Below are 15676 nucleotides of genomic sequence, written 5' to 3' on the forward strand. Positions count from 1 at the left end.
CCAGATATTGGAATGATTAGACATGGATGATTAAATAACTATAATTGGGTAGGTGTGGTGACTCATGTCTGTAATCCTAGCACTTTGGTAGGCTAAAGTGGGAGGATCACTCCAGCCCAGGAGTTCAAGACCAGCCTGGGTGACATAGCAAGACTTCTCTGGTCTCTACTTAAACAAAAACAAACAAACAAAAGCTGGACATGGTGTTGCATGCCTGTAGAATCAGCTAGCTACAACAGAGGCTGAGATGACAGGGTGGATAACTTGAGCTATGATCTCACCACTGCACTCCATCCTGGGTGACAGAGTAAGACTCTCTCTCCAAAAACAGAAAAAAATTATAATCAGTATTTTTTAAAAAAACTGATGAAAAGGTGAATAATTTCAGCACAGAAGAATCCATAAAAGTAATATAAAGAAATTCTAGAAATAAAAACTGTGACTGAAATGAAGAACTCAGTAGATTAGTTTAATAGAAAATTAGACACTGCTGAGGAAAGAATTAGTGAACTGGATGATGGGTCAATTAGAAAATATATAGAATGGGGTATGGAGGGAATAAAAGTATGGCATATACAATCAATAGTGTAAATAGTGTAATAGTGAAAAAGGCTGACCACCATCTAATTGGAGTCCCAGGAAAATAGAAGAATAGGGATTGAGGACGAAGCATTATCTTAATAGATTCAGGCCAAGAGTTTTCCAAAATCAATGAAAGACATCAATCCACAGAATGAAAAAGCACTAGGTGGAATAAATACAATGAAAGCATATTTAGGGTATGCGGCAGTCAAACCACTGAAAACCAAAGAATATAAAAGTCTTTTTTTTTTTTTTTTTTTTTGAGACAGAATTTTGCTCTTGTTGCCCAGGCTGGAGTGCAATGGTGCGATCTTGGCTCACTGCAACCTCCACCTCCTGGGTTCAAACGATTCTCCTGCCTCAGTCTCCCGAGTAGCTGGGATTACAGGCACACACCACCACACTTGGCTAATTTTGTATTTTTAGTAGAGATGGGGGTTTCTCCATGTTGGTCAGACTGGCTTGAACTCCTGACCTCAGGTGACCTGCCTGCTTTGGCCTCCCAAAGTACTGAGATTACAGGCGTGAGCCACTGAGTCTGGCCATAAAAGTCTTAAAAGGAAAAAAGACATATTACCTTCAAAGAAGCAAAAATGTAGCCTACTTTTCAACTGATGGAAGACAGGAGATAACTGAATGACATCTTTAAAGTCGTAAACGAAAAAAAGTCAATCTAGAATGTTGTACCTGTTGGAAATATTCTTAAAAAATGAAAGAGAAATGCATTCTTTTTCAGATAAACAAGCCCCTAGCACATGCTCAATTGTTCTTTTGGACTTCCTGTACAAAACAAATTCAAAGGGTTAAGAATTTCTAGTTGGTAGCTTCAGAGCATTAAGCCCCAATTGTGGTGTCCCTTCTGAGCCCAGGATTATGTGTGACTGCACTCGTCACATTGCCATGAAGCCAGCCCTGGTGGTTGGTAGAGGGGTGGACACTGGACCTAAGCAGGGCCAATCAGAGCCATTCCTGGAAATGGATATATAAATATTAGGAATGAAAAGTTCTTTGTTGTGTTAGAATTTGAACAATATGATCTGTAGAAAATCAGTCATATTTCCTTAAGGATACATCAATAAAATATGAGGCAAGTGTAATAATTAGAACTTTGGTTTCCGTGCTCTAATTCCCTGGATAGTGAATATAATAAGATGATATATCCATAAATAAGTTACTTTACATTGCCAAAGGGACAGATGTAAATAAGGCTACTAATCAGTTTACCTTAAAATAAAGGTTATCCTGGATTATTCATGTAGGCCCAGTGTAATCGCATGAGCCCTTAACAACAGAGGCAGAAGTAGTAGTTAGGGAGATGCAGCATACGAAGTCAGAGATCCAAAGGACAAGAAGGATGCAACACATTGTTACAGCCTTTGAAGATTCAGGGACCATGGGCAGAGGAAAGCAGGCTGCCTCTAGAAGCTAAGAATGACCTTCACTCAAAAATCAGCAAGGAAACAAGTACTTCAGTCTCACAACTACACAGAATTTTGCCAACAGCTTAATGAGCCTGGAAATAGATTATCCTGGGATTTCTAGATAAGGGCGTAGACCCGCTGACACCTTGATTTTGGCCTTGAAAGATCTTAAGAAGAGGACCTAGCCAAACTTACTAGACTTCTGTCTTAGAGAGTTGTTAGATAATAAACAGATGCTATTTTAAACCCCCAAATTTGCTGTAATTTGTTACAGTGGCAATAGAAAATCATGTTAAGCAATAAAAAATACAGACAGTTCTAAAACCACCTTTACTATGTACAAGGAAATGTACTTTTAGAAAAGATTATTAAGTGTTTGAAAACACCGATTTTATTTACAGAATTGACTAATTTAAAAAGTATTATTTTCTTTTCTGTGAAACAAATCTGAAAGCCTCTATTTGCCAGTTCTTCAGTACAAGACTATGGGACTAGGCTTTGGGAGATCTTTTTTCTGCTTTGAGTTGCATCATTTTTAACTGGCTGAGTGAACCTGGACAGGTTATTTTAACTGTTCTTGGATCAATTCCATCATCTGCAGAATGAGAGGTACAGACTAGTTGATCTTTAGGGTCTCTTTCATTTAAAAAATGCATGAAAATAGCTTTAGGGATCAAATGGAATTGTTAGGAAGCTCAACATAAGAGTTAATCCCTCAGGATATCAGAAAACTATGTTGCATAGTTTTAAAGTTGGAGTCAAAACTGACTTGAAATTTTTTAAAGAAGAAGAGCTATATTGACACATTAAGTAGAAGTTCTGGAACAGATGGGAGACTTGGAACACCAGGTCTTTATTGGTGAAAGACATCAAATGAATATATACTTATCAAGATTATATCTGTAGTTGCAATTATTGAAAATTGCAAACATAAACGTTGTCAGGTAGACGTTTTAACAGAAGGATGAGATCAAAATCCTTTCCTATTTATTTAAAATTACTCAAAATAAGATAGTGGTAGAAATCTTTGTTTTCTCATTTCTTGTAATTTATTCTGGGAGTAGAGTTTTTAATATTCTAATGGTTAATTTTGTTCTGGTTATCTCCATCTCTCTTGTCAACTTAAGAGGTATTTCCCACCAGTAAACACAGTATCCACTGGTTCTTGCTAAATAAAGATATCATAGTCTATATTCTGTTTCATAGTTTAGGTCTTGGAAAAGTGGAAGAAATCTCTCAACTAAACTTAAACGTAACCTTATTTGATCCAAGGTCAGTAGATACCTTTAATTTTTCTTTTTCTTTTGGAAAAAAAAAGGAACTGTTTTGGTGAGTAGAGGTGGCAAGGCTGGGAAATGTGTCTGTAGCTGATAAGAAAGGGAAAGGGCTTAAAATGACATCCACCACATTTTATCAGTGCCTTGGACCTCAGGAAAGTATTTCTTTCCAAGAAGAGAGCAGGAATGCTTTTTTAAAAAATTGTTTATTTCCATTAATGAGAAACCTCAACGACCCATGAAAGGTTATTCCTTTGCATTATCTAGTGACAGATTTACTCATACTCAGAGGTTACATTAATATTTACTGATGGCACAAGTATAGGTTTCACTTTATTAAAAATTGTATGGATGTTGGAACTGCTGTTGAAGAAGCTGACTTGGTTTGATTTGGCTATGGATATGATAATTATAATATGGCTTTCTGTACTTTTAGAAGTCATAAGTTACATTGCAAGGATTTGTGTATTTGGATTGCTAGAAAGTTACCATATAGTATTATGACAGTACAGTAGAAAACATTTCAGTGTGAAGAATAGTATGTCTCACATAAATTTCACCATAGAATTAAGTAAGAATCATTAAAATATTCCAGGTTTATTAAAAATTCATTATTCTACTAGAGGATCTTTAAAGAGCAATAAGAACTTGAAGAAATAATAGGAAAGCTTTGGTAACAATGACACTGTGCTAATTGAGTTTAAAGAAGATAAAGAATGTATTAACAGAATGGATCCAAATTTGGCAAAAAAGATTTGTAATAAATCAAGGGGGGAAATCAGTTAATAAAGAAAGAGGCCAATTATCAGTGAGGGGAGGGGAGTGTGTTTCCTGATTCTAAATGAAAGGTTAAACTACTTGGGTGAATTTCAGTTTAGCAAAAAGGAAGAAAAGCAATATGGATAATTAGGCAGTAATAAGATCATCCTGGAAAAGAAAAAAAAAAAAAGAAAACTGCCTCAGGTGCTAGGGGAATATTGGCTAATGAACTTAACCTCCTGCAGTTATCTTTGAATATTCATTTTTGCTTTAGAAATGGGAGAAGTGATGTTTTTAGTTATTTTCAAGGAGGTATGATTCTTTAGCACACTTGATCATATTGTGGACTTAAAGAAAAATCATTTCAATTTTTATTTTAGATTCTGGGGGCACATGTGCAGTTTGTTACTTGGGTATATTGTGTGATGCTGAGGTTTGGGGTATGATTGATCCTGTCATCCAGGCAGTGAATATAATGGCCAATAGTTAGTTTATCAGCCCTTTTTCCCCCTTTTCCCTCCCCCCTCTAGTAGTCCCCAGTGTCTATTATTGCCATCTTTATGTCCATCAGTGACCAATGTTTAGCTCCCACTTATAAGTGAGTACTTGCGGTATTTGGTTTTCCGTTCCTGCGTTGATTTGTTCTTAGGATAACGGCCTCCATCTGCGTTCATGTTGTGGCAAAGGACATGGTTTCATTCTTTCTTATGGCTGTGTAGTACTCCATGGTGTATTTGTACCACATTTTCTTTATTCAGTCCACTGTTGATGGGCACCTAGGTTGATTCCATGTCTTGGCCATTGTGCATAGTGCTGTGATGAACGTATGGGTGCGTGCATCTTTTTGGTAGAATGATTTATTTTCCTTTGGATATATGCCCAGTAATGGGATTGCTGGGTCAAATGGTAGTTCTGTCTTAAGTTCTTTAAGAAATCTCCAAACTTCTTTCCACAGTAGCTGAACAAATGCTATTAAATGCTGCTTATTGCAAATATTCTCTAGAATATTGATATTGAATCTACCACAGATGCTTAAGCAATGTAATGACTATCAGCTGTCAGTTATTCTTAACATGAAGTAGGTTGACAGAAACACGAGCAATGTGATTCAGTCTGCCAGTATTGAAGGAGCAGTGATTCTCTGTAGCTCCATGCTGGATTATGCCTTGCTAAGAATAGTCAACAGTGGGACACTTAGCATCTGCTATATAGTGAGCTGAAAGGGGACATATACAACCAAGGAAAACTTGAAAACTTTTAAGGATGTGGTAAAGCTCAGGTTTTAATGACATGTGGCTCTATACTTTTATTTTTTTTTGTATTTTGTATTTTGGGGAAGGCTGCCACATAGGAGTCCAGATGGAATAACTTTGAAATAGATGAATACACTAACTCCAGTTATGTGAAGAGGGGCCACAAACAGCCGGGCAAAGAAAAGAAGACATGCGGATCGCCACGGAAAACTCCTCTATGGAAAGCATAGTCACCCTGTGCATAGCTAACTCTATTAGCTAGATTTTCACCATCCTTTTTATTTATGTGATAACATTGAAATAATAGCAAATATTCAAGAAGTGGAACTGATATTCTTTGTTTTTATTACTTTTAATAATGTCATTTTGGAATGACAATAATAGTTTTATTTGTTACAGTACATATAGGGTATATGTACAAAATAAAATAAGTATGTTAATCAAATAATCTTTATTCATTTTTATCAGCACTATTTGCATTTTTTTTTTCATTTTTGTTTTTTTTCTTTTTAGTAGAAGAGACTTGGTTTCGCCATTTTGGCCAGGCTGATCTCGAAATCCTGGCCTCAAGTGATCCACCCACCTCAGCCTCCCAGAGTGCTGGAATTACAGGCATGAGCCACTGCATTCAGCATAGCACTATTTTTGGAACAATATTTCTACAAAGGAAATAACTACCATGACTACAACAGTTACTAGCTTATTAAGATGTCTCATAAAAATTAAGTTTTAAAGTTTCAAGTGATATTTATTTTTTAATTTCACGTGGAAAGCATGAAAAAACTAATTTTTTAAATAATTGTGTCTTAATGAAAAGCGTAAATACATTTATAATTGTTGGAGTATTGAAGAAATTACAGCTAAAGATTTTGGTTGGTTATAATTATTGGTGATTCTGGAACTGTGGTTGACCTACAACATAATGGTTGAATGTCTGAAGATTTCACTGGGCAAAGCAGGATTTTAAATCTTGCCAGAATTTGAAATACAGTATATCATCATATACTTTAGATATATTTTGAATATAAGTCTTAATTTTGTATGAATATTACATTATTGAGCAACATGAGGCCTTAATAAGTTACCACTATTAAATGGCAGATAATAATATAATGGTTGAGAGTAATTTCTCTGAACTTTTCCAGATATATTTTCTTAGAACTTTTTTTTTTTTTTTTTTTTTTTTTTTTTGAGGCAGAGTCTCGCTCTGTCGCCCGGACTGGAGTGCAGTGGCTGGATCTCAGCTCACTGCAAGCTCTGCCTCCCAGGTTTACGCCATTCTCCTGCCTCAGCCTCCCGAGTAGCTGGGACTACAGGCGCCCGCCACCTCGCCCGGCTAGTTTTTGTATTTTTAGTAGAGACGGGGTTTCACCGTGTTAGCCAGGATGGTCTCGATCTCCTGACCTGGTGATCCGCCCGTCTCGGCCTCCCAACTTAGAACTTTTTTAAAAGAGATGTGTACTTGAGAGGCGGATATTCTCTTTAAAATTCATGTGGAATTGATTGAAGTAAATTCAGAGAGTGTGTGTGTGTGTATGTGTGTGTGTGTGTGTGTGTGTGTGTATATATATATATATATATGCCCAAAGTAAAACAAAACAAAACTGAATCATGAGTTGACATACCTTACAATATTTGTTAAATTACAAGTTGACTGGTGAACAAAAGATACTCTTAGGGAGATTGTGATTTTAAGCTTTTTTTTTTTTTTTTTTTTTTTAACAAGTCATTTTATTGAATGTGGTGTAGAATAAGATTGTATATAACAGTTAAGTTTTCACTGACATTTCAAGTGGTGGAATAGTAGAGGAAATATACCCAGGGACTAGGTTCTAGTCTAGGTTTTGTTTCTAGTAACTAGTGACCTGAGTAAGCCACTAAATTAGTTAGGACCTTATTTTCTTAAACTATAAAGTCATGAAGTTGTCTTGGGTGACCTCTTCATTAACTTTCACACTAATGTGATATTTATAGCCTGGCTCTGATGGAACCTTTCTGAGTCCTGTTCTTCTAATTTAGTACCTATTCTAGAGGATAACATTTTGAATGTTCAGGGACGTTCAAAAGAAATACCATGTGAGCCATATATGTAATTTTAAATTGTCTAGTAACACTTTGAAACAAGTGAAAAAAGAAACAAGTGTAATTTTAATTTTAGTAATTTCTAACCGAATATATCTAAAATGTTATTTCCACATGTAATTAATATTAAAATATTAATGAGATATTATACCTTTTTTGAAATAAGGTCTTAAAAATCTGGTGTTGGTTTCATTTGGCACATCTCAATTTGGATTAGTTGCATTCAAGGGTTCAGTAACCACATGTGGCTTTTGGCTACTGTATTGGACCTTTTTTGCTGCTAAAGTTATGGCATCTTTTTATCTATATCCATGAATCACATTTAGAGACTTTAGAGTCAGCTTTAATTACCTTTCATTTTCTCCTCTCTACTCTATACAATAATGACAGAGACTTGCATTCCCTAGAATCTGTCAAGATTTACAGGTAAATCAGTACATTTTGCTCTTATTTATAAGCATCTGGAAAGAATAGTGATGTTTCTTTCCAAACATCTGGAAAGAGATATTTCTGGGAAGAAGCATCTGTGAATCCTCTCCAATTCCTTAAGTCACTTACTCCTTTAGTTTAGTAAAATCAGACTTCTATCTCTAATATTCTACAAAAACTCTGGAAAAATTCTCAAATCTTCTAACTGCTAAATCTGATGGCCACGATACAAATGTTTCTTCGTCTCTTAGCAGAAATGCACACTGTGAATACTTCCTCCTTGAAGCTTTCTTGCCCTTTGTTGTATATTACATCCTTTTTTCTTGGTTCTGTTTTAGCTTTGTCTGCTTTTGTGGTTCCTTTTTTGGCCCTCTTCCGTTTTCCCTTTGTCCACTGCTCTTGACTTCTTGCCTTACCTGATTTCTTTTTGAAGCATCATACCTGTAATTTTAGCTCTGTATTGGATATGTGCATATGATGATATTCCTCAGACTTCTCAAACCCAACCTAGCCCATACCAAACTTGTTTTCTTCTTTTGATTACTATTTTGATTTTTGGCATCATATTTAGTTACAAGTCAAAGTTAGAGACTTCACTTCCATCTTTAACTTCTAGGATTTTCTGATCATCTGTATCCAGTTAGACACTGAGTCTTTTTGGGTCTACCTGAAAAATATCTATTGAATATTTTTCTTTTCTCCATTTGCAAAGTCCAGGTGCCACATAGATCTCTCCTTCGTTGACTGTGATATGTTTTCTCTAGTACATTTTCCACATTGCTAGCAGATTTATTTCCAACATAATTTGGATAATATCACTTTCCTGCTTAGAGCTTCTGCTGATTCCATTTTCTTCTTACATTGCATATGAGTCCTAGACTGCTGTTCTATCTTTAACTCTAGACATTCTCTTTTATAGTTCTCTCTCCTCTAAAAGTCAAGACTTAAAAATATTTCAAATGATGAGATTTTAGGCTTCTTGATGGCTACTGGGAGAAACTAGCCATCAAATATGGATAGTATGGCCCCTAGAGCGCCGCTATACTCATAATAAATGGGCCAGTATGATGTATTTATGTGATACCCATAATTAGGTTAATAAGCATGTTTCTTTTTTTTTTTTTTTTTTTTTTTTTGGTAAGTAAATCCCCGTATGGATATTTTGGCTCCTGGGAGCAAGAGTTAATAACATCCAGGTAACAATGAATGATGTATGTTTTATTTACACACATGCTTTCTATACTTGGAAACTAATATAGAGGATTATCTTGGTTAAGCTGTACAGCTCAGCTGACTTTTATAGGAAAACAGTAGATCCCCTGAGGTAATACTAATGTAAGTAAAAAGTAACTTTGGCCATTAGTATATCTAGTTGGGATGAGAAAGAATGACTTTAATTGTTACCTATTTACTAATATTTTTACAATTGGTTGTTTCCTGACCTCTTTATTCTCCTAGCATATTTAATTGAGATGAGATGAGATGTTAGTTCTCTAAAGTGCAACTTATTTTTTTCTTAGCCAAATCCTGTTATTATTAACCTCATTTGCCTTAGCTGACAACAGGCTTCCCTTAGGCAGTGTAAGCATCGATGCTCTGAGGAAGAGGATAAATATTAACTGGAGTGTACTACTTCTTGGAGACCTTTAAGAAGTCCTAAATAGTCTGAGAAAGTGATTTTTGCTTCTGCTTCAGGAGTGTTTGTTTAAATATTTAATTGCTTAATTTGAAAGAATACTGGAGGTCATAAACAGTAATGAATATATTGTCAACTGGAATATTTCTGCACATACTCAGAATGTTTTGCCCCTTTCTCAAAACTATAGCAAGGTAATAAACAATGATCATATTTAAAAGAGTAATTAACCTTACCATCTCGGTAATCCCGAGGAAGTCTAGACATGAACTTAGGAGTTGGCATATTGTTTTCAATGTACATACCAGCCATCTTTGAACATTTATTCTGTAAAATGACTTGTATTATGTTTGAGTATGAGCAGTGTGACTCACATAAGTAGGAGAAAAGAAGCCAAAAACTGCAACAAAATATTCCCTTTGAAATGAATACCATCTTTTACAGAACTGAATATATTTCTGGACCGTATATAGAATTGGAAATTTTAGAACTAAAAGTTTTTAAGAGCTTACTATGTGTCAGGAATTGTTCTAAATACTTTACATATATTACCTCATTTAATCTTTCCAATAGCACTGTGAGGTAAGAACTATTATTTTATAGTGAGGAAACTGAGGCACATAGAGATTGGGTGACTTGCCCAAGGTCACCCAGTAGGTGCTGGGGTGAGTATTTACACCAGGGCCTTCTCACCTCAGGGGCTGTGTTTTGACCACTTGGGTCTTCTGCTAATCAGTGATTTAATCTGCTCTTTGGTCAACCTGGTTTTTTACTTACGAACTTTCCTGCTGCTACTGTTAGCTCATACTTAGTACAGTTGTCCCTTCATATCCATGGGGAATTGGTTCCAGGGCCTCTCAATTGTACCAAAATTCAAGGATGCTCAAGTCCCTGGTGTGAATGGTGTAGTATTTGCATATAACCTATGGACATCATTTCGTATACTTTAGATTACTTAGGACACCTAATACAATGTAAATGCTATGTAACTAGTTGTTATACTATATTGTTTAGGGAATAATAATAGGAAAAAAATGTCCGTACGTGTTTAGTACAGTTTCTTCCCAAATATGTGTGATCTGCTTTTGGTTGAATCCATGGATGTGGAACCCACAGATACAGATGGCCTACTGTACTCTCATTTCTAAGTTGAACCTTTCTTGAGATCTAGATATTTCTGATGTATTGATAGATGTACTTATATAAATACACAGATATAGTACATAACTGCATCTCAGGGCCATTTTATACAGTAACAGTAATCACTTTTTGTTCATCATAGTTATTGTAACTGAGGTATATTTCTGCTAAGCCGAGTAAGGGAATTTTTTAAATAAGTTTTTTTTGTGTGTTTATTTTTACTTTAAAAAGATGGTTTATAATTTGCAAAGATCAATGAGGATTTCTTTTCCCATGTTCTCTCCCCAACTCCTTACCCTTTCCTAAAAAGCGACTAAATTTGATAATTTTTAATTCTTTTGTTTTGAGTGACGCCTGGTCTCAAACACTACTACCCCTCCGCATCCCCCAACAATTAAACAAAACTAAGTACACATATTTTGGGAGGAAAAGCACTATTAAGGACCATTTATTTGGCTGAAGTAGGGGTTTGAAAACTGTCTTTTAAAAGCTGGAATAGACCCCGGGAAGTGAGCGGGAGTGTAGTGTTTCACATATAGCCGAAATAGCCCAGGTAGGGGATTGATGAATATCAGAATCTTGACGGAGAGCAGTCATCAAAAATGTGTTATAAGCAAATAAAACACCTGAGGACGTAGGATGTACCACCAAATAGGGGTCAGAGAGCCCATTATGGCAGAAATGGCAGGTGTTAATGACCTTTTGGACAATGGGTAGTTTACCTAGTAACATTTAAAGAGTTGGCTGTGTTGGCTGGACACGGTGGCTCATGCCTGTAATCCCAGCACTTTGGGAGGCTGAGGCGGGCAGATCACGAGGTCAGGAGATCGAGACCATCCTAGATAACATGGTGAAACCCCGTCTCTACTAAGAATACAAAAACAAAATTAGCTGGGCGTGGTGGTGGGTGCCTGTAGTCCCAGCTACTCGGGAGGCTGAGGCGAGAGAATGGCGTGAACCCGGGAGGTGGAGCTTGCAGTGAGCCCAGATCTTGCCACGGCACTCCAGCCCGGGCAACAGAGCGAGGCTCCGTCTCAAAAAAAAAAAAAAAAAAAAAGAGTTGACTGTGTTTGTGTGTATTCCCAGCATACATTTGACTGGTTGCGTAGGGTCCGTGTAAAAATGATTGAGGTTAGATTGACTTAATATGTAGGTCAAGGGAAGAACTTCAGAGGAAAAATTAATAATAATAGCAACCAATGCTCATAGAACACTTACTACAAGCCCGATATTGTTCTAAGCACTTTATATAGATTAATTGATTTAATTGTTAAAAAATTAATGTAAGTAATGTGGCATGTATTTCACAGAGCAGTCCTGTGACTTGTAAACTTTACTTATTTTTTTATTTATGAGACATGGTTTTGCCGTGTTGCCCAGGCAGAGTGCAGTGGCATGGTCACAGTTCATTGTAACCTTCAATTCCTGCCTTCGCTTCCCAAGTAGCTGTGACTGCTTACACCTGTAATCCTGGCCTCGTACATTATTACCTTTATGCCCATTTTATTAGTGTACAGAGAAGTAAATTAACTGGATGTATATAGTCTAGTATGTGGTAGAGGCTTAATTCAAAGTGAAGCAGTCTGCCTTCACAATCCGTGCTCCTGACCTCTGCCATATCCTTCTAGATTAAGATATAAGTATGAAGGAGGAAAGGAGCAAAGCAGTAGCAAATGTATATATGATAGAAGTGATGTCTTTACTACCAATTTTATTTCAAATCTCAATTTGCGGCAGCCATGCTGAGGCTAAACTACTTTTTAGAATTTGGATAAACAAATTATGTAAATACTCTAAAGAATTGGCTTATCCCTGTGTACTAGATAGGGCCTTGGTGAGAAACAGGTGGTACATTCAATGGGGACAATGAAGAGAGTTTAATGAATGGACTTCATTATAGAAGGATGGGTGGTAGTGCAGAATGCAGTCATTGAATGATACTGAAGTGCCCAGGGACTAGCAACAGTGGGATGTCATCATAGCCTGATGCCAGAAGGAAAAAGAGGCAGGGATGGAATTACCCATTCTGGTGAGAGCTGGAATTATGGGAGTGGGGCTAGTGGATAGGGAATAGGACTGTGGACAGCCGAATGTAGTTGCTACCAAAAGAGTGGCCTGGTGGGGGTATGGAGTGGCAATAAATACCCTCCCTTCTCTCTTCTGTTGTCTCATGATCTTGAACAGTTGCCTCCTATTTGCCAACCCCAACTTGAAGCTAGAAATTAAAGAAGCATGGATGGTGCAGTTCACAGAGGTTAGCCTCTGGGATGTGGAGCAGAAAGGAGCAGGGAATGGATTTAGAGGGCAACAGAGATTAACCAGCGTGCCACATATTATGGGTTGAGTTGGATCCCCCCAAAAACGTTGAAGATCCACGTCTTTACAGAAGTAATCAAATTAAAATGAGGTGTCATTTGTTTGGGTCCTAATCCAGTATGACTGGTATCCTTATAAATGGGAAATTGGGGACAGACACACACACACACACACACACACACACACACACACACACACACACGGAAGATGATGTGAAGACACACAGGCAGAAGATGGCCATGTGCACGTCAAGGAACACCTGAGGCTGCCAGAAACTAGGAGAAAGGCATGGAACAGATCCTTACTGCCTTCAGAGGGACATGGCCTTCCTGCCACCTTAATTTCAGATTTCTGGCCTCCAGAACTGTGAGAATACATTTATGTTGTTCTAAGCCACCCCGTGTTTGGTATTATGTTATGGCAGCCCTGTGGGATAACATACCATATGTCATGAAACAGTTCCTTATTGATCAGATTTGTTTCCAGTTTCTTTTTGAGTGTATATACAGCCATAAAGCCATGAAGACCTTAGAAATCAACTGATGTAAAATACTGATTTTGGAGATGCAGACCTTGCCATTGGTCACACAACTTTCATGGGGGGGGCAGAGCTAGGACCCTATTGACAAGCTGTGTTAGAATTCTTAGAGATGAACATGCTAGGGTTTTAGTTAGGGCCATAAGCACATTTTATCATTGAACTTCTAGTTAAGAAAAGATTTATCACACAAAGAAATGACAAATGTTTGAGATGATGGATTATCCCAGTTACCTTGATTTGATGATTACACATTGTATGCTTATATTAAAATATCACCTGTATCTCATAAATAAATATGACTATTATGTATTCATAAATAATTTAAAAAACTTTTTAAAAAGGAAAACCATTATTTATAGATTTTACAAGTTTTAATATCCTAATCATTAGTTTATAGATGTAATTAACTGTGTTTCATTGGTTCATTAATTTCTTATCTCTACTTTGAGCCAAAATTTTCTTGTTAATATGAGACAGTTTTGGAAAACCTTTGGCCACAAAGCTCTCTTTTGAAAATTTAGAAGAAAAATAATGTTATTCAGGTGATGATCATGTTGTCTATTACTTTGTTTAATGATTATACATTCACTAAGATGTATCCAGTTGGGAGACTATTTATGTAAGCAAGCTGGAAATTGACATGTGTACATAATAAGTTGCTCAAACAATTACTGGTTATACTTTGAGTCTTACTTTGGCTGATTATTTAAAAATTATACATTTAGAATAATTATTATTAAAATAAAAATATATGAATAAGTATAAAGATGTTTGTAGAAATCACTTATCAACTCCCCAAGACGATACTGTCTTTTAGTACATACACATCCAGGTTTTTTAAATCTCTGTGTTTGTGCACATGTGTGTGTATGATCTATATAAAATGAATTTGTGTCATACAAACAATTTTGTAGCCTACTTTTAAAAACTCAACATTATAGTGGCAAATTATTTTTTTCCATGACAGTAAATACATTTTGAAGGAATGCTGTGACCCTGCAAGTCATACAGAAACAGCTGTTTCCAGTTTTTACTAAACATTATATTAAATGTATTTTTGCCTTGTAAACAATATGAAAAACATCCCTGTAGGTAAATCATTGTACTGTTATCCAATTCTTATTCTACATGGAATCAAGTTTGCATGATGAACAAAGAGAGCATCTTAAGAGTAATTTCCAGTCTCCAGAATAAAGTGAAAACTCAGGAACATATCTCAATGGGAAAAATTTGCAGTAGGTTGCAGAGACGTGCCAAAGTCAATGTACAAAGACTTCAAAGAAAAGAGGAGTTAAAAAAGCCTTCACTATAAACCTTAAGCTAAATATTGGGAATAAAAATGATTACAACCCTTTAGGGAAGCAATTTGACAATGTGTAGCAAGAGCTATAAAAAAAACTTTCATCTTTGCTAGAATGTGTGTTCCTGTGCGTGTGCATGTATGTGTGTGTGTATTTCAGGATGATTTTTTTTTTCGCTTTTTATTTTTTGTTTGAATGTTTTATTTTGAAAAAATCTAAACGTGCTTCACTTGGAACTCCCATCTGCTTCCCCAAACTGTGTTTTTTTGTACCAAATCCCAGCTATCATATTGGCTTTTAATTTTGATTGTTGTTTTTGATATATAGTACTTCAGTTGTGAGGAATGTATTTTAGGAAAAGAATTTGAAATATTGGAAAGACTCATGTTTCATAGGTTCCTAATGGAATTATTTGTAATGGTACAAAAATTGAAAGCAGCTATCTAACACTAAGACAAAATATACATTGTGGAATGTACACTTGATGGAATACCATACCTAAAGTGAAGCGTGTGAAGAGTTTATGGTACCATGGGAAAAAACTTATGCTGTTAAATAAATAAATGAGTAAGATGGTTAAGCAAGTATATAGGATCAAGTGAGCAAAAATGTGGCTTGGAAAAATATGAGAAGGAACTATACTAAAATGCTGAATAGTGATTTACTTGTGTCATAGTCTTACGGTTTTGTGGGTGTATTTTTTCCTTTTGCCTGCTGTTCAATATAGTCCATATTTTTATATTGACCATTAATTAGTGTTATAATAGGAAAAATGCAATAATCTTGAATTGTGATAAAAACAAAGAACATCATATTGGGCTTTAGATAATCATGCAACCTGACTGTAATCATTTTTTTTTTTTTTCTGCAATTGTGGGAACAAATTATAGGGACAAATAATATCAGAGAAGGATTCTGATAGGATTTTCCTTGTGGAAA

General features: G+C 35.9%; 1 protein-coding gene across 15 annotated transcripts in view; it reads left to right on the top strand.

The window, feature by feature from the left end:
* Nucleotides 1–15676, top strand: part of IMMP2L (inner mitochondrial membrane peptidase subunit 2) — a 913124-nt gene that overhangs the window by 74360 nt on the left and 823088 nt on the right. The gene's annotated exons all lie outside the window — the stretch shown is intronic.

Source organism: Rhinopithecus roxellana, chromosome 6 (assembly GCF_007565055.1).
Source record: "Rhinopithecus roxellana isolate Shanxi Qingling chromosome 6, ASM756505v1, whole genome shotgun sequence".
In the NCBI taxonomy this organism is placed as follows: domain Eukaryota; kingdom Metazoa; phylum Chordata; class Mammalia; order Primates; family Cercopithecidae; genus Rhinopithecus; species Rhinopithecus roxellana.